The following is a 26,241-nucleotide window of genomic DNA, read 5'->3' on the forward strand; positions in this document are numbered from 1 at the left end:
ATAACAGTTGCAATATGACATTTCCCATATAGAATGAAAACTATAGTCTGACCATCAACCAGTTGATCGAATGACAAAAAGTCTCCAAGCTTCTATCCCTAAGATGTCAAGGTGCAGACGAGTGGGCACAGGCCCAGCTTTGGAGGCAGGCATGTTTGGGGCTTGGGGAGCCCCTCGCCTGAGGAAGGGTTTGCCCATGTCCAGCGGGGGTAATGGGTTTCTTTCTGTTAGGAAAGTTAGCAGTGGTTCCGAACTGTTCTTGGGGCGTGAACGTGGTGGCATAAGCTCCTAGATGTCGGCGAGTTGCGCCTGGCAGTAAGTTGCATCCTGCAACCTTGTCTCTATTATGGGGGCAGGCCGCCTTCTCCAGTGAAAAGGCCACTCAGCGTTTGGCTAGGAGAAGGAGCATGGCAGTGAGTCACTGGTCTCAATAGCAGACGTCCTTGACAAAGCCTAAGAGACCGACTGGGGGCGTCTGTGGTAGGAAGTGACACATGATAGTGAGTTTGGCAAAGAAAACCATAATCCAGAAATCCACCACCCTTGGACACTCCCATGCGAGGTATAAGGAGACCTGAGGGGCCGCACAGCGAAGGTTGTGCATGTACGCCGCCAAGCCCATACAATGGAGCTGCAACAGGGTGCAGTATGGCCTATGAAGGAATTCAAAGTGAATTAGCAGCAAGCTGTAGTTGGGTAAAAGGGCCGCCATTTGGCTGCAGCAGTAGGACCGTTGGGCACTGTGATCGGGGGATTAGTGTCTGCTTCCCAGGCGGTGCGGGCTGCCGGCATCTGGATGTATGCCTCAGCTTGCATAATGGAGTAGAGCCGAGTGATTAATTTAAGTGGGAAAGCATTGGTGAGTATGTGCTCTAGGGCTTGCAGTGTGGGGGGTAAGGGGGGGTGAAGGGGCTGGTGGCTTGGAACAGTGATAGAGAAGGATCTCAAGCACTGTAGGGTGTGCCAGTCAGAGGCTTCAAACAGTGGTATGAAGTGGTCCTCTGGGTATAGATCAGAAATGGTTGTAATACCGTGCCAACGCGCCCTCGTCCTGGCACCCTTATCTTGCAGGGGCGGCAGTAGTGGGTTATGCACAATGGGTACAGAAGACGCGTACAGGCAGGAAAGCCTGGCATGCCATCCCATGCCCAGTGCACGCATTCCACCGCGTATCTCAGTCTGAGCGCTTAATAGGATACATAGAGGACTGGGGGCAGGGTGCTGTGTGATCCGCCTGAATGGCAGTGTGCGGTTGAAATTGTGTGGGGTAGAGCCAAAAGTGAATGTATTGTGCCTGGGCACTGTGAATATAGGGCCATATTGGGTGCGCCTAAGCACCCCCCCCCTTCCCCCGTTCAAGTGATAAAGTGATGAGATCGGTATGTTTAGGAAGTGGTACAAAAACGTGGGCAGGATGACTATTTTTACAATAGCTATCTGTCCCATCATGGATAATGGCAAGCGGGTGCATGCCAGAATCTTATGCTCCAGCCACGTCACAGAGTGGCCGTAATTGGCCCTCCAGAGTTCATGAGGGTCCTGGCGGAGCCAGATACCCTTATAACGAACCAGGTCAGAGGCCCATTGCAGTGGGTATTCAGATGGGAATGGCTGCGTGCAGTCGGCAAGGGGATAAAGTATGGACTTAGCCTAGCTGACATGGATTCCAGAGTATCCACCAAAGAGCATAATCTTGCTGATAACTAGGGCTACGTTTTACTGAAGCTTGCAAACGTATAAAATGTATAGTCAAATGGTCTGAGTATATAGATACCACCCGACCTCTGGCCGTGAAGCCGATACAGCGGTGTTGCCGTAACCGGGCCGCAGGGGGATCCATTGCCACTGCAAATAAAATCGGAGATAGTGGGCATGCCTGGAGAGTCCCACAGGTAATCCGGAAGGATTCGGACAGCATACAATTGAGTAGGACGTAGGTGGTGAGGGAAGTGTTGAGAAGCTGAATCTGGCAGAGAAATCGTGAGCCGAATCCGAATCACACAAGTAGCTGGAAGAGATATGGCCATTCAAGGGAACCTAAGGCCTTCGTGGCATCCAATAATGTGGCAGCAGCAAGTTGAGGTTCTAAAGTGTGCAAGAGAGCAAATATTGTGCGGAAACTGTGTGAGGTAAACCAGCCCAGAATAAAATCAGATTGCTACGGTCGTCTGATAGTAGGCAACATGGGGAGGAGGTTTTTCGCTAAGAGTTTTGCAAATATTTAACATGAAGAGCGGTCACTATGAATCACATCAGTCCGTCAGCTTGTCAGATTTAAGAATTGACACTATGATCGCTTCTCACAGGGACGGCAGTACTACCACGGACTCCAAAGAGTCCTCATAAATTTCTAGTAACTGGGGAGTTAGTACAGACGCAAATTCTTTGTAAAAGGAGGTGGGCAGTCCATCCAGTCCCAGCGCTTCATCATTAGGGAGGCTATGAATGACTTGCACAATCTCCTCCACTGTGAATGGAGAGTCTAGATATGACCGGTGAGCTCTGTCCAGCCACAGCAGCTGGATGAAATCTAGGTAAGCGGCATGGCTTCATAGAGCTTGGAGTAGAAGGAGGTCATTATTTGCAGGAGCCTCGTGGGTGTGGACTGGTGCTCCTGCCTCTCCTCCAAAAGCTCCACCCCATAGGCAGAGGCCCGGGGTTTGCAGAGCATCCTAGCTAGAGTCTTGCTGGGGAAATCCCCCTCCCCATGTTGGCACGCCGCTGCCTCACAGCCGAGATATTTTATGTGGCATATAGCCCCTTCCTCGAACTCTGTTAGTATTGTCCTGAGGATACAAGATTATTTTGCAATACAAGTACCCCAGATGAGTACTTTAAAAAGCCTCCCAGAGGGTCGATGGGGAGGTCACTGAGCCCATGTTATTACTTAAGTAGTCAAAGATGGCAGTGATGACTTCATCACGGAATACAGCATCTCGGAGCACCCAGGGAGGCAGAAGCCAGATGAAAGCTCCTGGGGCCACATGCGAAATAGCAAGCTCCAATAAAATGGGGGCGTGGTCTGAGAGGGTGCAGGGCAGGTGTACCACTGATGTAGCCCAGGTGAGGGCGTATCAGGATAGTAACCAGTAGTCAATAAGTGACCACGCATTGTGGGATGAGGTGATACAGGTGTCCTCCGCTCTAGTGGCATGAGACGCCATATAACATTTAGGCAGGTATCCTGCATGAGTATGTGGATTTGTGCCGCAACATTGGAATTGGGGCGTCTAAAGGTACCCAATTGGTCCATAGTGTCGTTCAGTATCACACTGAAGTCCCCCCTGCACTCCAAAATGATAGCTCCCAAGCTATCAATTAGCCTCCAGAGCTCGGAGAAGGAATCTGAGCTGTGTTAGGGCCGTAGATAGTGGCCAGTATGATGGGGTGTCTGTGTAGTGTGCCAGCTAGGAGGACGTATCTCTTTATCATTGTAGAGGGTGCACCACAATTGCAATGTGAGGCCTTTGCGCATGAGTATCGCTACGCCTCTGGTGTAATTGGAGTAGAGGAATGTGTAGGCGACAGCACACCCTCCTGCGTGCAGAAAGGGTGTTGCGGACAGAGTTAAATCGAGATCATGGAGGTAGCAAATGTCTATCTGGTGCCAGTTGAGGTAAGCAAGGACCAATCAGGCCGTTCTACAGTCGTTAAGTCTTCAGATGTTCCAGGTTGGGCATCCAGTAACGGTCATAGCACTATGTGTTGGGAGCAGTGGGGCAAAGTTAGGGACGGCCTATGCCGGGCTGCCACTGGGAGGGGTAAGGGCATGATGTGCAGCTGTGCAGGAGACATGTTGAGGGAGGAAAGAAATTACCAACAGTAAATCGCAAATGAAATCCACCCACTCCAACCCTCAAACATGGTTGAAAGCAGCAAGCCAACCCCCCCCCCCACTCACAGAGCAATCCCAAAAACATTCAGATATCATGGGAATCATCCCGAAGGACAGTAGCGAGCCAGACAAACAAATTACTTACATTCAGTAACACATTATCTGGTAGAGACCTAGTCTAGCCTCAGATTCCTTAACTTTTAAATTCTCCCCAGGCGTCAAACTGGATCCGAAATCTTTTCAGCAGTACCTCTGCACGCCAGGTGATGGCATTGTACGACTCCCGTTGTGACGTTAGTAGATTCATATATGTCCCTTATGGCGTATGGACGGCATTTTCTTATGTGAAACCTTCCAAGCCACAACGCGGAGCCACTATAGAAACTAGCTGTGGAAAAAGTGTGCCAAAAAGATCAACGTATCTTTGAAACAATGACTAAAAAACAAAAATAAATGGTATGACAATACGAAGTCAAGATCTTTAAAGTAAGACCAAATGGTTAATTGAATTACACAATTACAAGAAAGGGAGATCACTGGTATATAAAACCACTGCTGAAAATAGGGTAAAACCCTTACACCCAGATATGGTCCATAAGGAAAGATAAAATGTCTTGAAGCACATAGCTACTTGAAATACTGACCAACGGTGTATAAACCAGGGTTGTAAAAGGAAATACCTTTTACACTACAAATCTTTCACAGAATGGGGAGGATGGGTAGAGCTTCGGCATACGGCAGACCGAAGACCTTCTAACCTTCAGAAGACTCCTCAAGCCTGGCTCTTCGAACAGTAGCAGCATACCCCCCTAGCGCCTTGAGACCCGTAGTGCGCTTTACAAATGCTGATTGATTGAGCTTTAAGGAATATGCGTCTAAACTATGTCTCAAAAAGATATTGTGATACCAAAAGTAAGTAACTTGATCATCTGATGGAGATATCTAGCCGCAGATTCCTTAACTTTTGAATAAATTACCATAGTTATACCCACCCACAGGAGGGTCTGCGAACTAACCATACAAAAGTTCTCAGAGAGAACCAACCGGTCTAAATAAATAATAGACCAGGCATATGAAGAAATTAGATTTTTTTTTTTTTTAAAAAGCACACAAGCTCCTTATAAAAACTGTGGCAAGTACCACAGGCAATGTAAAAACAAAAACAGCCCTACAGGCACTGAAAAACTATGCCCCAAGGGTAGCTGAATAACACTGTGTCAGGAGACAACAGTAGTACTTGAGCCCTAAAGGATGAAATGAGCTTATAAACTAGAAGGGCCAACTGAAAAAACAAATACCCTATAAACTACATTTCCGTACACCAGTAAGGAAGTATTCAAAAGAAGCTGTTCTAAGAAAGCCTGAAAAAATAAGTTTCAGAAGTCATCCATATTAGAGCTCAGATGAATAAAAGCATTCATCATAAAGTCAGACAGACCAACCCAAGAACAAAAACAGATGTAAATCAAAGTCTATCCTTAAAGAAAAGGTCATTAGATAAAATGACGACTACAAGGGTTCCACAAAGCATAGGACCCGTGGAGACGGAATGCAGGCAATTATCCAGATATAAATCTGCCATAAATAATGAACAAACGATGCCCAAATCTATATAGCTCATACTCTACATACATAGATCCATTCCCATAATACATCTATATATATTCAAAAACACATATATACATATATATAGACCTAAATCTACAGCATGTGCCATAGTCATAGAAAAAAACTACAGTGAAGTGAGAAGCAAACTGCAATCCATAACAAGATTTGCAAAAAAATAGAATACATATCCTGTCTTATTGTATACAGCAAAGCTATAGATAAATACGCACAACACCGATACATTACACCTATATGTACTCCATATGCCCATATAGATAAAGTGGAACTGAAAAACCAAACCATGGTACCTACACAACAGAAAATCAAAATAGAACAAAAGAAAGAAAGATCATACCCCGATAGACTTAGCATTAAGATAATGCCAACTTCCCGAAAGTATCCTGAGAGGCTGACACCATAATCGGCCGAAAAGAAAACACAGGAAAATTAAACTTGGCAACAGCAAACACTTACGACCACACTTGGTCCAAATAGGTCAAAATCAAGAACAACTCATCCCATGGAAATCTCAAAAGAAGGTATATCGTTGGAATATTTGACTGCAAGGTATACTAAACAGAACTGAAATCTGACCATAATTCAGACTAAAGTTCCCATACATATATATAGATCTGAACCCTAAAAGGACAGAGTCACAAAAAGAGCAACTGCTGATTAGAGAGAGAAAATGTTCACAAGGAGACAGAGGACATCCAACCTCTCGACAGGAAAAGTGCATATCAAAGTATATGGAAAGGAAAACGCAGGATGTTCCTGAGGAAGAGAAGCACCATAAAGGTGAACATTCTATTTAAGAAAAGAAGAAATCCCCCAAGAAAATGCTGGACATGGCCGCAAAAGATAATAGGGATAAATACTCCGGCGCTGCATTCCAGATAACATTACAAGCAGTGATCATGGAACAACCATGTTCTAATAATGAAAGTAGCCCTTGAACCTGCAATATGTAATGTCTCCAGAAAAGAGAAATACATCTCAAGGGACAAAACCTCATGTGCAGGTAAGGAACACACAACGTGGTAAAGTTGGCATAACACTCTTCCATAGGGAAGCATAACCTTTGCAAAAATACCTAATGCAAAAGCAATCGGGGCACCCCCTGAATTCAAAGTGCACCCCATCAAAACTAGCGAAAAGGACTGCAATCAAATGAAGGACTGATCAAACAAGAACGTCCTAGTGGAAATCTTGGCCAAAACAGGCACAAATTTGCACTGAAGTGTTGAAATTCAGAGTAGGTGTAAAGAATAAACATACTATCTGTACAAAAGTTCTTCCATAGGGCATAAGCAAGATGTCCATATAAGAGTTAATGAAGTACCACATACTTACCTTCGGTAGTGGTGTATCTGGTAGAGACAATTCTAGCCGCAGATTCCTTAACGTAGAATTATTATCCCCAGGCGTGAGACTGGATCCGGAAAACTTTTTCCCACAGCATTTCTGCGCGCCGGTGGGCAGCACCACGGGACTCCGCCCTGAAGTCGTCCGCTGGCATGACGTCAGCGAGGTCACATAAGCCCCTCCCCGGCGAGCTGACATCAGTTTCCTTAGGATAAATTTTCCGCGCCACCACGCGGAGCCAGTGCAAACAGAAACCTGTAAGAGCATGAGAACAGTGTGCAAGTATAGAAAGAAGGAAAAAAAAAATCCATGGTGCCCAAACAGCAACACGAAAGACAGCGTCCACACCGCGGACCAGAACACGTATGACAGAAAAGAACATGGCAGTAGCCCAAAAGGTAGCCCCCGAAGGAAAACGGGAAAGGGGACCCCCCCCCCCCCCCACCTCCCCAGGGGACAGAGAACCCCAAGGACCTGCAAGCAAAGCAGAGGAGACTGCTGCCTCATGCTAAAGCACGAAAGGGAAAGAAGGCCGGAGCGGACAAGCACCCACAACAGACCCCCAGACAACCCTTTCAAGGCACGCCGAGACCCCGCAAGAGCGAGGAACCCAGGCACCGCCCAGGGACCCACCCTCCCCCCGAGGGCAGCAAGGGAGGAGAATCCTCAGGAGCAGGGAAACACAAGGCACAAGAATCCATCCACACAAAAACAGCCAGAGCACGCATCCGGCAGGAAGGAGGCACGAGGGATAGCCGAAGAGGGCAAGTCACCCAAGAGAGACGAGGACAGAAAACTGGGCAAAGGAGGGCAAGACACCCGGAAGCCCAAGCCACCAAGGAAGCCTAGAGCAGAAGACCCAACCAAAAAGGGAAAAGGGCCCAGGGCCCCCAAGAGGCAAGCCACCCAAGGGAAGCTGGAACAGAAGGCCCAGCAGGACGGGCCCTCGCAGAACAGGGAGGAAGGGCGGGTCGTGAAGGAATCTGCAGCTAGAATCGTCTCTACCAGATACACCACTACCGAAGGTAAGTAATTGGTACATCTGATAGAGACTACTAGCCGCAGATTCCATAACGTAGAATAGATACCCTAGCAATACCCAGAGGGGAGGAGGGACTGCGAGAGGAGCCCCCCCCCAGTCTAAAGGAACACAGAGCCCCAACAGGGGAGCCAGCAAGAGGCAAGGAGGACAGAACCGTCCCACAAGGTAAGGGGCCGCAGAAGCCCGGAGGAACGAAGAAGACTCTGCAAGAAGCCAAGACAAGGGCCAGCAACAGAGAGCACTACACCCCCACACCCAACGAAGAGACAGCGGAGTGGAGAGGCGCCCCACAGGAAGAGACAAGAAGAAAAGAGCAGAGGCACACACCGCTGCCCACGGAGGTGGAGCACAGCCCCGACAGCGCACAGACCCCGGCAGAGGCCAACGAAGGAGCACAGAGCACTCTGAGTGCAAGGCGAAGCCAAGGCAAAAGAGCTCAAGAAGAGGATCCAGGAAGGGGTGGTCCAGCGGTACATCCCGGGACGAACCCGGAACACCGACCTACCGAAGCAGACGTAATGGAACACCAGCAGGAAGGCAGCAGCGCCAGAATGAGCCAGGCTAACCGTCCCATCAACAACCAAGACGGAACCATCAAGGAAGGGCCCACAGGTGGCACGACCGAAGGACGCCATGGATCTCGAGGCAGAGAAGGAAAAAGAAGAAATGCCACCCTAGGCGGCATACAGCGACCTCGTGGAACATAAGGAACCCGAAAGGGCAGGTGCCGCTGCCCAACAGAGAAGAGGACTATACAATAGCCAACCAGTACCCCACTGGGGGTAGGACACGTCCCCCAAAGAGCACCAGGGGAAAAACCTCTTTGTGGCAAAACCCTGCGGCAGAGGAAGAACCAAAAAGGGCCCGCAGACAGCACCGCAGGCGGCTTCCCAGGCAGCCAAGTCACACAAAAAACATTGAAGGGTCGAACCAGCGGCCCAGGGCACCGAGAGGACAATCAGACTTCAAAGGCCCACTCCAACCTAAACCAGATACATACGCAAGGCCGAAGGGCCCACCAAGCGCAGAAGGGCCAAAAAAAGGGCACCAGGACAGGCTTCACCAGAACTATAACGAAAAACGGCGCCCAAACGGAGCAAGGGATAACTTCTCCCAAGGAACACACAGAACGACCACCAAAATCAAGGAAGAGGAGGAGGAGGAGGAGGACGGAGGCCCGCAAGAAGCCGCTGAATCGCAGAATCTGCATGAGGGTTAAACAGATGCACTCCGTCAAGGGCAAATCAACCAAACGCTCCTGGATATGTTCTGGGAAGACCCGATCGCGCAACCAGGCATGGCGGCGGAGGGCAACCGAACACGCCATAGCACGGGCAAGACAGTCCGCGACATCCAAAGCTGAACGCAGAATATACGACGCCAACTCGCAACCATCGAGCACATGACTCTGCAAGACAGCCCCAGCGCCCTCCCCGGAGATGCGGGGTAGAAGGGTCTCCGCGGTATCCCAGAAGGCAGAGGTAGCTCTAGCCAGAACACAGAGCGTGTTGAGCGCACGCAGAGCGGCGCTCGAAGAGGCAAAAACATCACGCCCCCAAGAGTCTAACCAACGGGCCTCCCGCGACAGTGAGAGCAATACAGAGGGAAAAGACAGAAAGGCAGCCTGAAGAACATGGCCCTGAGCGGAAGGATGGGAAGAAAGGCAAGCGGGCCCATGAGGAGCCAGCCGGTGGTGATGAAGCAGCAGCGGAGGCACCTGATCAACAGAAGCAGGGCATCCCCAGGCCCCGAAAGGGAATCATGGAGTGAGGCTTCAAAAGAAAGTAAGGACTCTTCCCCCCCCCCCCCCACAACCAGAGTCCTGGTGAAGGACCTCCAACAAATGGTCAGGAGGCACCTGGGCGATCGGGAAGCCCATCTGTAAGATCCCAACGGCCCTGGCGATAGCCCGGACAAAGGCGACGCCCGCTTCCGAGGGACCCCGCAAAGGCGAGAGCAAGTCGTCTGTGGGCGAAGGCTGCAGGCTGAGCCGCCCGTCCCCACGCCCCGCCGTAGGGAGGAAAGGCCCGTCCAGAAAGGACGTGAACCCCACTGACGAGTGAGGAACCTGAGGGCCCTCCGGAGGAGAAGTGACAGCCGCAGGGGCGGCCCCGCGCAATGGGCAAAACAGCGGTCCCGGGACCCACAGCCGCGGTGTAGAGCTAGCCCCAGAAGGCACCGGAGAGAAAGTAACGTGGCGCCCGGACTCCGGCGAGGAGCAGACCAAAAACGGCAATCGTCCGGAGACAAAGGAACGTCCGGGGAAGAGTCGACTTGCCCACGCTGAACCGGCGCCGGAGAGACCTCGACGGGAGCCGGGGCATCCGTCACCGGGGCCGGAGCGTCTGCCACCGGCGTGTCCCCCCCGAGGGGCCAGACCCACCACCAAAACCACCTGTCGCGCAGGAAAGGTCGAACTCGGCGAGGCCAAGGAGCGGCACCGAAACGGCACCGGCATGACCCCGGAGGGGCCCACCGCCAGCGGAGAGGGACGTGGTGAGGCAATCTCCGACACAGCCTCAACCCGCGGCGCCATCCGGCCCGGGGAAGGAAGCTGCTGGCGCCGTGGGTCGAGGAGGGAAACCCCGAAGGGCCGCACCTCGGCGACACCACATCACCCGCTCCAGAAGCCACACCTGGCGACGCTGGGGACGAATCTGCCAGCGACTTCACAGCCAGCCCCACACGATGCGAGGGGACCGCAGAAGTCTCAGAGGGAGGGGTGGGGCGGAGGGAGGCCTGCAGAGCCGTAGCATAGGCTCCATCTGAGCCCTGGATGCCCCTGCGCCGGGGAACGGGGGATAGGGGGCCGACGTCCGAGGACGCACGTCCCGAGAAGAACCTGCGCCCCCCGCCAACCGAGGACCAGGCCCCGGAGGGAGACTGGCAGACTTACCCACTGGCGAGCGATGGCCAGGGAGCCGCCGGCGCAGACGAAAGCGGCGATTCTTGGACCCCTCTGGGGACAGACGCGGGGACTAAGCCGACCTGGACAGGCGGGCTGAAAGCAGCTTCATCCGGCGCTCCCGCCGGGATTTGGGCTTGAGCTGCTGGCAGGCGTCGCAGTCCGTGGAGTCGTGGTGTTCGCCCAAACACCACATGCAGATGGGGTGGGGGTCCGTCGCCGACATCGGACGCGCACTCTTATCACAAGTTTTAAAGCCCGAAGGCATTGCACACAGTTTCCCAATAAAAACGAGGGAAGGCCGAGCAGAGCAATCCAGATCTGCGTGGCATGCGGAAAAGAAGAAAACTGATGTCAGCGCGCCGGGGTGGGGCTTATGTGACCTCGCTGACGTCATGCCCGCGGACGATGTCAGGGCGGAGTCCCGTGGTGCCGCCCCCAGGCGCGCAGAGAAGCTGTGGGAAAAAGAGTTTTCCGGATCCAGTCTCACGTCTGGGGCTAATTCTACGTTAAGGAATCTGCGGCTAGTAGTCTCTATCAGATACTCAAAAGTAATGCATACCAGCATACTGAACTGCTCCGAAAGAATCATGAGGCATAGGTAAACTTTCTGACCGGAAGAAACATCACAAACAAATGACCTCTTGAGCATGAAGCCCATCATCTGAGGAAAACATGGAAGGGAAAAACCTATGGAATAGGTTTTTTTGTACCACAGAACGTGTCACAGACAGTACTGAAACAACAGTATCTGCTAACTGCAGGAACACTACATCAGGTGTCATCAACAGGCGGAACTTATACCAACATAGAACTGGCATAACATGGACAGCCAGGTAAGAACCAAAAGAATAATATCCCCCATACAACCCTAGTATAGGGAAAAAAACAAATAGGTATATATTTAGAAAAAGAGAAGTCAGGACTCTGTCTCACATCTTCTATCACAGAAATGCAGTAAAGCGGAGTCGGCCTGGGCACAACAAAGATGGGTGTCATCGAAGGGCATATCGACCAAATCAGCTTTATACAGCCTCTGGAAAGCCTGAGGTACTTAACCAGGAACGACGACGTGGCTCCATAGAAGATGCCATGGCACAACCCACTAAATCAGTGGTATCCATGCCGCATCTAATAATTAGCTTATCAGCCTGTTGGTCATCCCAAAACAACTGTTCTATATTAGAACAGAAGCAATCTGGAAGCAATGGCAACATAGTGTGCAACGAATCCCACAAAGCGTGAGAAAAATGCCCAAGATTACAAGTGTTAGTGGACCTTAAAACAGAACTAGTTGAGGGAAAAATATGCCTGCCACATGAATCTTGCCTCCTGGAGTCCCTATTCGATGGAACATTAGGTAGAGAATCAATATCTGATGAGGTTGAAGTCACTTGAACTACCAAACAACAAAAGGTAGGATACTTGAGGAGACAAGCCGGAACTGGATTGCCAGAAGCAGGCAAGTGCCTGAAAGATATAGCATGATGCATTAAGATCCCTGTATCAGGCTTAGCCCAAGTACCCAACAATATGTCATACAGGGTCTCACTATATGGTAGAACAGGACATCAATCAGGGGATCAGTAGATATTTCCCCTGTAGAAAGAGTTACTCCAAAACCATAGCCACTCTCATCAACACATCTGCAAAAGAGGAACTCGCCTCAGCAGCAAGGCTAGGAGGGGAAAGAAGACCCAAAGCTGGCGATAACTCCAGTCCACTGGCCTCTCCAAGTGCAGGCAACCACTTTTCCTCCAATAGAGGTGGAATAGCTTCAGATATAGGCTGCAATAGTGCCAACTCCTCCATATCATCTCCCAAAAGGTGACCAACAGAAGAACCACCCTAAGAGTGATGCTGAAGGCAACATTCATTACAGATGGCTCCACTGACTCCGCATTCGACGTCAATCAGTGCAGAGAAGGTAATGCCTCGAAGTCAAGAGGAGGAGGAATGGATTTGATTGCCGCCGCCAACAGAGTTGGCTGATCGAAGAAAGACACAGAAGGTGGAAACCCCGAAGGGCTATGCACCGGCTCCAAAGCGCAGTTGGCCGGCACTGACTGGTGTCAACCCAATGACTCCGATATCCCAACTGATACCGGGGGCGAACCCACTGATGTGGCTCCTCTCACCTCCTAGGGGCCCGACAGCCATCCAAGGAAATGTGGAGTCCCAAAGATGAGATGTAGAGAATTGTAGTATCCTCTCATTTGGGTAATCAACGCTCTGGCTCTCGGATAGACAGGGAGGAGCGGAGTAGAGTCATGTACGGCCTCTTCAACCGATTAGCGGGAGGAGCCATGAGAAACTGTATCCATGTGGCGAAGTTGAGAGTTTCGCGAATTCAAACGCCTGCACTTACCATGGGCCGTCGATTGAGAGCGATGTCCCCGTGACTAGACGTCCTAATAAGAAGATCGAGGCAGATGTGAAGTCTCTGCAGACCGCGAGATCTGAGCCGCCAGGAGTTTCATACATCATTATTTGAACAGCTTCAGCTTCTGGCAGGTGCCGCAATCTTTGGCGTCGTGGTATTCCACTAAACAGCCCATACAAGTGGAATGCAGGCCTGTAAGCGACATTTGTCAAGTACAAGACCCACAAGGCGTAAAGCCTGAAGATATGAGAAAGCACACGGTTTCCAACCGACAAAAACTGTCGAATTAGGCTAGAAAACGGCCTGAGGAACTGCTTTTCCGGATCCACGTTACAGCATGGTAAAGAAGAAAAATGACATCAGCGAACCAGAGGGAACTTATAGGACTCCACTGTTGTCAAACTGGAATAGACATCATCACGGGGTTGTACAATGTCATCCCCCGGCATGCAGAGGTACTGCTGAATGATTTCTGGATCCAGCCTGATGCCTGGGGAGAATTCAAAAGATAAGGAGTCAAGACCTAGCTGGGTGGCCGTTGGGGCGCCGAAGCACCCAACATGTTTGCAGGCGGCTCCTGATGCAGTTTATCAGGGTTAGGGGTTAGTGATCATGGCACCCATGTGTGGATAACACAGTTTCGAGGACAAGTCACCTGGAGGTGCCATGTCAAAGCCTGCATGCTGGGGGAGGCATGGCCTCGCTGTCAGTGTCTTGGTGCCTCCTCGAAGGCACAGGATCAGTCGTCACTGAGGTGGTAATCGTCCTACCATTGTGGGGCACCAAGGTAACTTTTCTTGGCAGTGAAAGGGCGTACAGTCCTGGGGGGAGCCACTGCGCAGATGGCTGGCCACTCATGGCATGGCCTTGAGGTGCAGATCTCTGGTCAACATCGGCGGGCCCCAAAACTGACTTTTGAAGTTGGATTTGGAGCCCTATTATGTGAAGCAGCATGGATGTTGCCCTGAAATCATGCTCCACCTTCGACTGGCTGTGAGCTTCAATTAGCCAGTAGGAGTCCGGTAAAGGCAGACTAAAATGCCTTTCCTTTATAGAAGAGCTGCTAATACTGCCACCCATTTGGAGAATATGCATTGTGCTGATTTTGTGCCTATTTGCAAGAATGTGTATTCCATGCGTTTCATTCAATAAGTCTAAGGAACTTCATGTGATCTTTTGTTAAGGGTATCTGGAAGTAAGCATCCTGTACATCGATCACACAGCCACTTGTTTAGTTTCATATGCAGATATATTTATGTAGTGCAGGCATCCAAAGATTCTTTCTTTCAATGTATTTGTTGGTAAACTGTGGCCCTGGAATAGGCCTGTATGCCCATCTTGGACCTTTACTTTGAACCAGGAAGTACATGTAGTAAAATCTTTGCCCCTTTTGCAAAGATAGTACCAGTGTTATTACATATTTCTTTACAAGGACACCTGTTTTTTCCCCTCAAGATGGCAGTATGGGGGAAACTGGAAGTGGTTTGGCCTAGAAAACTAAAGTATCCATGACTTGCAATGTTTAGTACCCAATGGTCTCTTGTGATAGACTCCCACTCATCCTGAAGTAGTTACTGCTCGCCCTACTGGTGATGCTATTGAAGGGGGGAGGGGGAGTGATTAGAGACTGTCATGCATTTCAATAATAGTGTCTTCCTCCAGAGTGTACAGGATTTGTTGGAGAGGACGTGTAGGTCTTCAACTGGTTCTTTTTTCTCTGGCATCACTGGGGATGGTGGTGTGGCAAGATAGAGGCTTGAAGCCTTCCTGGGTAGACTCTCCTTTCTCTGGTCTTGTACTGTTGCCTAAAGAAATTCTTTCTCTCTTCTAGGCCTGCCATCTTCAATGTCTTTGCCTCATTCTTCATTTTAAGAATTTATTTCTCTGCATGCTCTCCTAATATGGCAGATCTCAAGACTGGATGATTCATAATCTTTAGCCGAGAATCTGACTTCAAGGTGGTTAAATGGAGAGACAATGATATTCTGATGGACAACCCCGTGACAGAATCGAAGTCCTGCACACATCACTGAGATTGATACCAAGGAACAATCATTCAGCATTTCTTTAAAATCTTGTTTCTAGGGTATAGGCAAATCGTTAATGAAGGATTTCTATTCTTCTCAAATCTCTCTATGGTACCTCCCTAGGAGTCTAGTATTGCTGGCATTCTTCCAATGTGTAGCAGACGTTTCATATACTTTTTTTATGCCAGCTATGTCCATACTTTCAATTTCTCTCGCTGATGGAGCAGTTCTCCTCAACACTGAGGCATGTAGTCACCTAACCCAAATCACTATAATGGAGTCCGGTATCAGGTGAAGATAAAAAGTGCCAAGATTGACCTGTATTTCAGTCAAAAACAGAGGTGTGAATCTTCTTGTGCACCATTATTTCACAAGGCGGAAAAAGAACTGACTCTACAAGGCAACTGCCAGTGCAATGCATCATGGATAGAGGACGTTCCTATAACCTCAATGAGACAGGAGTCTATTTTCTCACCTTTCAATAAAAAGACCATCATTTTTGCCTCCACTGCAGTGTAGCTCAGTAATGGACCTAAAGGAAGCAACTAACCTGGAGTCCGCAGTAAGGGAGGGAGGAGCTGGTTTCAGAAGGTCTTAACTTTTGGTGCCACAAGCTACACCAGGGATACACAGCGCTCATGAGGGGCCAACCTCAACAAGGAGGGGGCAGCTTCAACAGATTTTAGCTGCAACTCACATCCATCACTTTTAGCTTAGTACACAAAGCATCCAGGAATGAGCCTGAATTGAGGTAAGATATTAGCAAGTTCACCTGTTCTTCGATGAGAGAGAATTGTTGTGGCTGAGTCAGCTCCCGAAGAAGAAATTATATATCTTCTGTAACACTGTATCTGGTGGATATCTAACTGCAAAAAGTGGAGGGCCTGGGGCGTGGACTCTGACCTAAACATTCTCCAGGACATAGTGACGTTGTTGGACCAGACTATCAAGGCAGCAGTGCTTTGTTAATGTATGTACCAACACCCGCATCATAGCCTGGCGGATATCAAGAGCAGGCACCGATCATACCAATGCCATTGTAGCGATTTTGGCCTGCCGGAATGGGCTCCTGGGCCCTCATGGGGCTACTTCTTGGCAGGTGTCTAGTAGATACTACTGCACAGGACTATCACTGGGTCTTTTTTTTTTTGCACTGTCATGCCCTCATTTATATGTGAGAAGCTTATGAACATCTGCTCATCTACCGCATGATCTTTCATCCAATCACTAACTAAAGAAAGGTGAGAGAAAAGAACATAGGAAATTTAGGTGTGTAAGGGGCCGATATCTCCGGCACTACACCTGGCAACAAATGTGTACCAGCATAGACAGACTTTGTTGTACGGCACCTGGCAGAAAGGAAAATACTACCACTCCTGTCACAATTTTATACACATTTAATTGCCACCATTCAATCTCCATGCATGGAAGTAGAAGTTACAGAGATTAAGAACCAGTATTCTGCCCCGTCGTGCAGAGAAAGAATGGCCTGTCAAAGCAGAAGCCTAATTGGAGCGTAAATGCTCTGGCTCAGAAACTCTGGGAACCACATTCTGCTGGCTACGTTTAAGGAAATCAAGGTGACTTGGGCTCAGTGTTTCGTATCTTCTTTTGAACCTGACGCAGTAGAGTTATCGTTGGGAAGTCATGCAGGAGTCCCTCACCCCATTCCAGCAGGACTAGGTCTCCTAACCAGCATCTTTGAGGAAACTACAGCATGCAAAATTCACAACACAATGTGTTCCAGACGGTGGCTAACAGATATACGCAGAACCTCCATGCTCAAGCCCCAAGTCAACCCTGCTTGTTGCAGCTATCCAGCAGTATTTGTAAACAAAGAACACAATGTCGATTTGTGCACAATGTATATCAAACAAGAAAATATCCACCAAGGACAAGATAGAGAAACTATCCAGAAACGGGCGTCAGTTCAAAGAAACGCAACGGGCCCACTATGATCAAAGTCACCAATACATCAACAATCATTTACCATCTCCAAGATGAATACGCTTGAAAGGCAGAGCACTTTAGCCGCTCCACTAGCAGAAATACCTCAGGAGAACTGGGAGTGGCTTGCACGTACACTGGCCAGCTCAAAAAATCAGTGACATTCATGGTGCGCCCGTAGTAAAGCGAACTTAGGAAACAGGATGAAGAGCTCAACAATATCTGTAGTCTCCTGGAATGTTGCAGGCCTCGAAAACCTACTAACCACCCCAGAGACCTTTCTAGCCTGGGAATTAACATCATATGCATCCAGGAAACGTGGTGAGAGAAGGAAAAAATAATGGAAGGATACTGCAAGTTTTACTCCCCAGCAACCAGAATACATACAAAGGGCCACACAACAAGGGGCCTTTAATTTTTTCTTTCTGCCCACTGGGATATTAAAGTCAGGGAGCACGACACAGGCCATAAATATTTACAATGTGTGGGATGTGTGGAAATCAAAAACTGGCAACACAAGCATACAATTTATTCCTACAAAATGTCTACATACACCCATCAGCAGCAGAGAAAGAGCAGTGTGTGAAGAAACTGGAACAACTGGTCATGGACCTTAAACATAAATATACGAAGGCCCATTTCCTGCTAACCGGATCCCTACACAAGCCTAACGACTGCAAAGAGTAGGCTCTCTGGGGTGCACCCTGCTCACAACCTTAAAGGTCTTGTCGATGCGAGCACTGAACAGACGCTTTCCAGAAGACCAACCAACCTGCCCTACTCATTACTACCCAAAGAGGTCAGCAGTGGTGGATTACACCTTTATCTCTGTTACTCTCTTCAACGTCATTCAAACTTATTCCATCCAGCTGCGCTGTGAAAGCGATCAAATGCCACAGGTTTGAGGATTACGAACCCCAATCAATACCAACCCAACATTAACAGTGATAGGTGCAAAAGAAGCACAAGTTACTTATTTGTGTAACGATATATCTGTAAGAGACATTAGTTAGTGATAGATTCCTTACCTTAGAATATCCCCAGGCGTCAGACTGGATCCGGAAAGTTTTTGTCAGCAGTACCCCTGCGCGTCGGTAGGCGTCGTCGTACGGCTCTGCGTACCTTGCTGGCATTGTAGCCGCCGAGATGATGTCATCAGAACTAATTAGACGTGCCCACGCGCGCTGACGTCAGTTCTATACACAAGTTTTCCACGCCAGAAACGCAGAGCCATGCCAGAGACCGACTACTGGTGCAATAGAACTAGGGCTCTGAAAGGGATGACCTGAAGCCTAGAGAACAGTTTGCAGAACGGGGAGGATGGGAGGCCGGTAAGGAATGTATCACTAACTAATGTCTCTTACAGATATATTGTTCCACAAGTAAGTAACTTATGCATCTGAAAGAGATACGCTAGTGAAAGATTCCTTACCTTAGAATACATACCCAAGCAATACCAATCCCGGTGGTGGGTCTGCGAAGTGAGATTACACCAGAAAGTCAAGGAGAACCGAACAGTCAAAGAAGCCGTCTCTCCGGACCTGACTGTCAAGGCAATAGTGCTTAGTGAAAGTATGCAACGAGGCCCAAGTGGCCGCCTGACAGATGTCTTGCAGGGGGACACTGCATCCCAATGCTGTGGTAGCTGCTGTCGCCCTGGTAGAATGGGCGTGCAGCCCAACCGGAGGTTCTTTTTTAGCCAGAGAGTAAAAGGCTTTTAATGCACAAGACAACCCATCAAGAGATAGTGCGCTTGTGCACAGCCCGGCCTTTCTTGGCGCCCACGTAGCCAACAAAGAGCTGGTCATCCACGCAGAACTGTTGTGTGCGGTTGAGATAGAACGAAAGCGCACGTTTTGGGTCCATACGGTGGAGCCTCTCCTCTTCTCTTGAAGGGTGTGGAGGCGGAAAGAAAGTGGGCAGAGTGACAGTTTGCCCGAGATGAAAGGCAGAGACTACTTTTGGTATAAAGGAGGAACGCGGTCGAAGCACAACCTTCTCCGGATGAATCTCCAGGAAAGGAGGTTTGCAGGAAAGAGCCTGGAGCTCACTCACCCGCCGAGCGGAGGTCATGGCCACCAGGAAGACAGTTTTCAAAGTCAATAAACGCAAAGGACAGTTATGAAAAGGCTCAAATGGAGCGCACATCAGGTATGTGAGAACCAGGTTCAAGTCCCATTGAGGCATCACAAAAGGAATAGGAGGAAAAAGGTGAGTAATGCCTTTAAGAAATCTATTGACAACTGGGGACTTGAAAAGAGAGGGCTGATCAGGTAGCCTAAGAAAGGCTAAAAGAGCAGAAAGGTAGACCTTGATAGTGCCCAAAGCAGAGCCATGCTGGGCCAAAGAAAGAAGGAACAATAGGACCTCAGAAAGAGGAGCAGCAAGAGGATCAACAGATTTTGCTGTGCACCATGCCACAATTTTTTTTCCACTGACAGGCGTTTACCGTTTTAGTGGAGGGGCGCCTGGCTGCCAGAATCACATTACAGACTTCGGGAGGCAAGTCAAAAGGAATCAGCTGTTGCCGCTCAATCTCCACGCAAGGAGGTGGAGGCTGGACAGGTTCGGGTGGAGGACCGTCCCCTGTTGCTGAGACAGGAGATCTTCCCGAAGAGGCAGTCGGATCGGGGGATCCACGCTCATTCTGAGTAGCTCAGGATACCAAACTCTTTCAGCCAAGTCCGGTGCCACAAGAATGACTTGGGCCTGGTCGCGCCTGATCTTCTTCAGCACTCTGGGCAGAAGTGGTATAGGCAGAAAGGCGTACAACAGACCGCAACTCCACTCGCGACGAAAAGCGTTGCCTAGGGAGTGCTGCCTTGGAAACTCCAACGCGCAGAACTGCTGACTTTGCACGTTCTCTTCAGTGGCGAATAGATCTAACCAAGGTTCTCCCCACTGCTGAAAGAGACCTTGCACCACCTCCGAGTGAAGACGCCATTCGTGATCCAACATGCACCTGCGGCTGATTTCTTCCGCCCTGGCTTTCAGGGTACCTGCCAGGTGTTGAACCACCAAGGAAATGCCTTGACGTTCCAGCCACGTCCAGAGACGTAGAGCCTCCTGACCTAGGGTCCACGAACCCACCCCACCCCACCTTTTTTGTTGCAGTACCACATGGCGGTGGTGTTGTCTGAACACCTGCACTACTCTCCCCTTGACAGAGGGAAGGAATGCTTTGAGTGCAAGTTGGATCGCCCTGAGCTCCAAAAGACTGTTATGGAGCTTGGACTCCACCGGAGACCAGAGGCCTCTGATCTCCGCCTCTCCCATGTGGCCGCCCCATCCCAGGAGGGACGCGTCCGTCACTACTGTGTGCTCCGGTTGGGGAAGGGAGAGGGATCTGCAGCTGACCCAACGCTGATTCGAGAGCCACTACTGCAAATCCTGTGCAGTGTCCTCCGAGATCTGGACGTAGTCGGACAGATTTCCCTGATGCTGCGTCCACTGGAACTTTAGGTCCCACTGCAGAGCCCGCATATGCCATCTGGCATGATCGATTAGCAGGATGCAGGAGGCCATGAGGCCCAGCAGCCTCAGGGTCTTACTGACCGAAACCCAGAACCAGGGCCGAAAGATCAGAATCCTAGCCTGAATGTCCTGGACTCGCTGTTCGGGAGGATAAAACCGAAAATGCGCCGTATCCAGAACCGCCCTGACGAAGAGGAGCTTCTGATAGGGAATCAGGTGCGACTTCGGCACGTTGATGGAAAGCCCCAGCAAATGCAGGAGGTCGGCCGTAGTCTGGAGGTGGGAGACCACTGCCTGGGGCGAGCCCGCCTTCAACAGCCAGTCGTCGACATAGGGGAAGACTGAAACCCCTGATCTGCACAGATAAGCTGCGACCACCGCCATCACTTTCGTGAACACCCGAGGGGCGCTGGTAAGGCCGAAAGGGAGCACGGTGAACTGAAAGTGCTCGTGGGCCGACAGGATGGGGATATGAAAATAAGCATCTTGCAAGTCCAATGCTACCATCCAGTCTTGTTTGTCTAGAGCAGACAAGACTTGAGCAAGTGTGAGCATCTTGAACTTCTCCATCCGGAGGAAGCGGTTGACGTTCCGGAGGTCTGAGATAGGACACAGGCCCTTGTCCTTTGGAACCAGGAAGTAGTGGGAATAAAACCCACATCCTACTTCTGGAGTTGGAACGCGCTCGATGGCCCCCTTGGCCAAGAGGGCCGCAACTTCCTGCTGCAGAAGTGACAAGTGATCTCTCGACATGCGGTGGTACGGAGGTGGCATGGCTGGAGGGGTAGACTCGAAGGGGAGGGAGTAGCCCCTTCGGACTATTTGCAGAACCCACCTGTCCGAGGTTATGGAGCGCCAGTGGGGAAGGTGATGGCGAATCCTGCCACCCATTGGCGTCAGGTGGGCCTGACACACCAGACTAGGAAGGTTTAGAGGCGGCAGGGGAGGCGGTGGACTGACTTGTCCGCTGTCCTCGGGTCCCACCACGGCGGCTCCCACGTCCGCAACTGCGCTGAGTCTGTGGCTGCGCAGGCTTGCGGGTCTGAAAGGAACGCGCCTGGGTGACCCGACCCGGACCTCGAAAGGACCGAAAAGCGGACTCCAAGGGAGTACGTGTGGTGGCGAGACCCAAGGACTGGGCCGTAGCCCGAGAGTCCTTAAAGCGTTCCAGGGTGCTATCCGCCTTATCACAAAACAGGCGTGTACCATCAAAGGGCATGTCCAACAAGGTGTTCTGGACATCTCCAGAGAAGCCAGTAGTTCGGAGCCAAGCATAACGACAGAGTGCCCCTGTTGTGGAAAGTGCCCTACCGAGAGAATCGGCAGTGTCAAGTCCACAACGAATAGTACATTTTGCAGCATCTATCCCTTCGGTAATGGCTTGGAAGAGAACCGCCCGTGCTTCCACAGGGCACTGAGGCAGCACCTGTGCCACAGTGTCCCACACAGAATGGGAATAGCGGCCTAGCAGGCACGCAGTATTCACCGCCCGCAACCCAGAGCTGGCAGATGTGAATATTTTTTTCCCAAAATGCTCCAGTCTCCTAGATTCCTTGTCCGGAGGAGCAGAAGGGAACGCACTCGGCGAGGCAGAAGCCTGGACAACCACACTCTCAGGCGTCGGGTGTTGTGTGAGAAAGCTGGGATCGCCCGGCGCAGGGGAATGGCGGCACGCCACACCCTTGTCTACAGGAACTCCTGTGTTAGGTTTGATCCAGGTGCCCAACAGGATATCAGTAAGCGCTTCATTGAAGGGCAGTAACGGCTCCGCAGAGGACGACTGCGGCTGCAGGACCTCCGTCAGGAGATTGGTCCTGATAGGTACAGAAGGGAGCTCGAGGGTAAGAGCCTCAGCTGCCCTACGCAACACCACTGAAAAAGTCCCAACCTCCTCCGTGGCCACGGAAGAAGGGGACAGAGTACCAGGGTGTGGAGAGAAATCCAGATCCACTGGACCCTCCACATCGCCTTCCCATTCAGGCTCATCCTCTCATTGAGCTGCAAGTGGGTCCTCAGACCCCTCCCAGTACTCGCCTTTGTCCACCGGTTGCTGAAGAGGCCGGTAAGGACGAGGTGCCCTGGGAAATGGGATAAACTCCCCTCCAAGATATGGAATAGGAGGGTAAAATACCAGTCCCGGTTCGGCGCCGTCTTGCGGCGGCGCCGCGCCAGGCGCCGAAGCCGGATCCAGGACCGGAGCCGGGCGGCGCCAAGGGTATGGTGCTGGCGTAGCCGAGGCCAGAGGCGGCGGCATCGAGGCTAACCCTTCCGACGGATCCGCAGGGCCCGAAGGCGCTCTGGAGAGACCAGGCGGGGCAAACAAATGGCGCATGGCCGACATGAAGGTCTGCACCTCGTCCGAAGTCGCGTGCTGTCCTGGAAAGGGTGGGTAGGCAGCAGGCTCCAACGGAGCCGCGAGGGAGTTACCGCCCGCCCCCTCCACTGCGTCCCGCGACCGGTGAGGGGTAGAGGAAGAGTGACGTCGCTTCTTCGACTTTTTATGGCACCTAGATTTACCTGTTCCCGATTCTGACGAGCGATGCGGATGGCTCCGCGACCGGTCCCTCGACCTACCACAGGATCGGGACCTCGATCGGTCCGCAACCGATTGCCAGACCTCCAACAACTTTCAAGAACGCTCCCGCAAAGCTTTCGGCACCATGGCTCGACAATCGGGGCACGCCTCGGGGTCATGGGTATGCTCCAAGCAGAAGAGACACAAGTCATGCGGGTTCGCTACCGACATGTTCCGACGGCAGGCCCTACAGGACTTAAACCCAGGCATCCCTATTGCACCAGGAGTCAAGTACACGACAAAACAAGTTGTCAGATACCAAGTTAAAACTTTTAACTAGAGTGACCGCTCTCTCACGGATCTGCGCTGCTGCGCAGAAAAAGAAAGAACTGACGTCAGCACGCCTGGGTGCGTCTAAGTAGCTCTGATGACGTAATCTCTGCGGCTACGACACCAGCAATGTACGTGGAGCTGTACGACGACACCTACCGACGCGCAGGGGTACTGCTGACGAAAACTTTCCAGATCCAGTCTGACGCCTGGGTATATTCTAAGGGAAGGAATCTATTACTAACGTGTCTCTTTCAGATTCACAACATAACTGGAGACGGATTAAATGTGCCGCTATAAAGTATGATAATTGAAAAAACCATTAGCTGACCTGGGGAGGCCATTAATCGATACCATCAGTGACTGGGAAAGGCTAGTACAAAACTTACTCGCCTGAGGTCGAATCCCTGCACAGCCAGTACAAAAAACAAATTTGGCAAGCCAAACGAGACTACGAGGAATCGCTCCAAACAGAACTGTTTATGGCATGCTGGTACAAAAATGCAAGGTGTTTATGGACAATCAAACAGGCTGAACAGTGGCTATATTTTAATTATGACAAATGGGAACATCACCGCAGAAAAATTGAAAAAGCATGTTACCACGTAATATAAAGCCACATCTAAAAAGTCCAATAAAGTGTCAGTTTTAAGTAAACAAAACTTTGCACAGCTCACTCCAATACCAACTGTTCCGATAAATCATCAATATGCAATAACCTTTGAAGCTAGCAAAATAGAAACATTAATGTAAAAAAGTAGAGGAGATAGTGCACTAGGCCACAACAGCATCAAAGCATCAGTCTACAAAGACAGTATTTATTTTGGTCGGGCATACTTGAAAATCTATTCAAGAGATGCATAGTCCACCACACAGTGCCACCATCCTGGCAAGGCATTAATCTTCAACCTATTTATGAAAAAGGCCCTATCTCGCTCCCAAATAGTTACAGACATGTTGCACTACACTAAAACTACCACACCCTCAGTTTAAAATAGCTCTAAATAGAAAAGTAAAAATTACATCTCTTGAATCTGACCAAAGAGCATTTGCTAAAAGAGAACATGCCCACTTAGTCCTTAGCAGTTACGATAGAGAAAGTCCACAAAAATATATCCTGGAACCATTCTCGTCCAATTATAAAATAAAATACCTCCAGCTTCGGATAGGTCAAGTTATTAGTTGCTTATTGAATTGCATTTTAAATTATAACAGTACCACCATTGAGGGAATCTGCTCAAAGATCTATGGTTTATCCGTCGAATTGTCCACATTTCTGTAAAAATTGAGGCACTGACCATTATTATAATTCTATTTGGCACTACCGCCCTTTGATAGACTTGCCTGTCTAAACAAAGTATTTTAAATTTGCTTGTTGCAGCATTACATGGCATTAGTGTTGTTCGCGAGAACCTGCACTAGTCTTGCTTTGATGGCAGGGAGGAAAGCTTTATAAGTCAAACGGATCACCTGAAGTGCTAGCAGTCTGATGTGGAGTCAGCTATTCACTAGAGACCAGATGAACTTCACACCTGTGAGCTCTGGGTGGAGAAGAGACAGCAACCTGCTGTGGTTCAGATCGGCATATAACAGCCGCAACAGCAGATCTCGATCTGAGAACTAAATTGAGTCAGAAGTAAGTCCAGAATCTGAACCCAATGAGATTTGACAATTTATTACAGGGTTTGCATGAGCCACCAGGCATCGTGGATGAAGAGGATGCATGAGGCCAAGAAGCTTTATAGCCAACCTCACCAACAACCTGAAACATAAGGATCATGTCCTGAATGTCCGATCTCTGTGCAGTGGAGGAAACACCTTGAACAATGTGTCCCCAATTTCTCCAAGGAATGGAGGTCCAACAACTTTCAAGAACGCTCCCGCAAAGCTTTCGGCACCATGGCTCGACAATCGGGGCACGCCTCGGGATCATGGGTATGCCCCAAGCAGAAGAGACACAAGTCATGCGGGTTCGCTACCGACATAGGACTCAGGTGGGTCTTCATGCAGTGCTGGTGAAGCCCAACAATGTCAAGAGCTCTACTAATTTAAGTAGATGGTCCATGACTAAAAGAGATTCCAAATACAGACTTAAGGGACAGGCTGGTGGACAAAAATATTCTTTTTACGAAAAGTAAACAGTATCAATTATTTTAGATTTGCTATCTGGAGAATTTGTCAGGAAGGTCTTCAGATCCACCATATTAGTGGAGCCTGCAAACTGAGGTTCTCAGTGTGAGATGATTAGTTACCAAGCCTAAATCACTGGACGGACAACTTTGTCACAGGGTTATTAGGCTATCAGGCAAACAAGAACAAGTCTTGGGCAATGTGGCTATCAAGGCATCAGTGAGAAAAATCATTAAAAGGTAGCAAGGGCTCTGACAATCTCGGCCTGGTTGGAGAATTGGTCAGAATGTTTGTTTTTGTCTTGATGTAGGGCAACTTCAGAACTAGTACCTCGGATGCCCTCCGGACCACCCCCACAAACAAGGCACTTTCCTCCACTGGTGGCCATGGGGTGAGTCAAGTTCCATTTCAAGGAGGTGTATAGTCCACTGGTGTTCAATTAATCCAAGCAGAGTTCATGATCATTACAGTGGGGGAAGATATCCATCACCCCCATCCTCTTCCTCCTCCTACTCATCATCATGAGTGTCCTGGGGGACCAGATATGCCTGATGGATAGAGTTAGAGTTCAAGCTGTAAAGACAATGGAGCCTCTGCAGATAGCCGAGTGGCCGCAGAAGCAAAATTTTAGAATCTGGGTTGGCATTGGGTCATCAGACCACTGATGGAGTAGGTATTGG

At 49.9% G+C, this 26,241-nt stretch overlaps 1 protein-coding gene across 1 annotated transcript in view; it reads right to left on the reverse strand.

The window, feature by feature from the left end:
* The window catches only part of BAZ2A (bromodomain adjacent to zinc finger domain 2A), a 1,031,051-nt gene that overhangs the window by 231,434 nt on the left and 773,376 nt on the right, over positions 1 to 26,241 (reverse strand). The gene's annotated exons all lie outside the window — the stretch shown is intronic.

Source organism: Triturus cristatus, chromosome 4_2 (genome assembly GCF_964204655.1).
Source record: "Triturus cristatus chromosome 4_2, aTriCri1.1, whole genome shotgun sequence".
Lineage (NCBI taxonomy): Eukaryota > Metazoa > Chordata > Amphibia > Caudata > Salamandridae > Triturus > Triturus cristatus.